We start from the raw sequence: 1,995 nt of genomic DNA on the forward strand, positions 1-1,995 counted from the left end.
GGGTGGGGCCGCGTGGAGGTGGTGGGGAGAACTGATTCGCACCCACTCACGCACTCTCTTATTTCACGCCATTTAGTGACCACCCTCCCCTTCCAAACCCTCCTCGCTGCGTAATACTAGTGCGTTACGGCCATGTGCCGCCGACTTTGGCGCAGAAGAGCCGCTCCGAAATGTACTTACTGATTTTCCATTATTTTCTGAACAACGTCTCTTCCTTAATTTCACTGGAGTTCGTCTTGTTCTTTCTATTTACGCTTACGACCCAAAAAAGTGAGTTCTTGGAACTAGTGCATTGATCTCCTTGATTTTTCAAGTACATACACGCAGAAGACCGTTGAGTTCACGATAAAATTTTAGCTCTGCAAACCGTATATTGTCCGTGACGATGAATTAATTTTGTCCAGCTGACTTTGATTTAGTTCGGATGGTGCGCGGCCATATTTAGTTAAAGATGGGGTTTGCTACATGTTTTTTTTTTTTCCAACCCTGATTTAGTTCAATCAAATAAATGGTTCTCTGGCTCTATCGCTTGGATCAAGACATTACTTGAAAAATCGAGGATCAAGTAATGTTCTTGGCCAAGAGCCGTCAATAATGTTTTTGGGTGCAGCTTCTGCTCATCCTCCTATCATAGTTGGTAAATACGTATCTTATTTCCACTAGTTACGTATTCGAACGTACATCGATAGTGGATTGGAGATCAAATTAACACAAAGTCCTTGCCATGACTGTCGACTGTCGTTTTGCAATTCCCATTATTCATCACTTCCAGGATGCCATAACACGTTATCACAAATAAAATGCGATACATTTCTAATACTCTGAAAACTCAACAGTGTACATTGTATGCTGAAAAATCAGCGATCATTAATGATTGCTGATATATCAGTGCACATGGCATGATTGCTGATATATCAGCAATCATCAATGATTACGTTTGGTTTTTTGGCTAATATTTCCTTTCAGACGGGTGCCATCGGAAAGTGGATAGCATTTCTAGATTCCTCGTGAAAGAAGCTTTCAAACGAGCTACTATGTGATATGGTTCACTACCAAAATTGTCCGCCTCTCGAAAATGCTGGTAATGTAAACCAAGTTATGGTAGCGGTGAATTTGAACCCAATCTCATAGTAGCTCGTTTGAAAGCTTCTTTCACGAGGAATCTAGAAATGCTATCCACTTTCCGATGGCACCCGTCTAAAAGGAAATATTAGGCAAAAATCCAAACGTGATCATTGATGATTGCTGATATATCAGCAATCATGCCATGTACACTGATATATCAGCAATCATTAATGATCGCTGATTTTTCAGAATACAATGTACACTGTTGAGTTTTCAGATTAACAGGGTTATTGCATTGGTTTTGCAATACGCAGTTATCGAAATTTGTTTTGTAAAAATTTTCTCTGTATGGAATGTATTTCATTTTATTCGCAATAACGAGCTATCATATCCTAGGAGCAATGAAAAATGGGAAACGGAAAACGGCAGATGGCTAAATTTTTGTTGTCAATATCGCAATTTCGAAGACAGCAGTGTACATAATGGCAAACTTTTGGTTTGTCTTAGTTATCGATTTTACCCTCGCCCTCGCTTGCAGTAAGGTCGTGAGCACACACACACGAAACGGTTCCGAACGCATCTCATAGCGCGCTTCATTAGGCTCCCATCAGCATACAAGCAAGCCACGATTACGCTGCCGCGAGTATACTGTCTGGAGAGCGCAGTGTGGAGCGTGGCGGGGCGTGGCGGGGCGTGGCGCGGCGTTGCAGGGCGTGTTGACGCGTGGCGGGGCGGAGCGGCGGCGCGGCGGAGGCAGAGAGCGAGTTGGCTGACAGTGGCTGCTCCGCCGCCAGGATGCAGATCGAGTTCGCAATCAAACGGACCGGGAAAGGACAAGGGGGTAATGAGAGGCAGCGCCGCGCGAACAGCAACTTTGTATCTGTCGTTATTGTTACTCTGTGTACTGTACTTATTATTACTTATTATAAC

Source organism: Frankliniella occidentalis, unplaced genomic scaffold (genome assembly GCF_000697945.3).
Source record: "Frankliniella occidentalis isolate FOCC.00 unplaced genomic scaffold, Focc_3.1 Scaffold216, whole genome shotgun sequence".
Classification (NCBI taxonomy): Eukaryota; Metazoa; Arthropoda; class Insecta; order Thysanoptera; family Thripidae; genus Frankliniella; species Frankliniella occidentalis.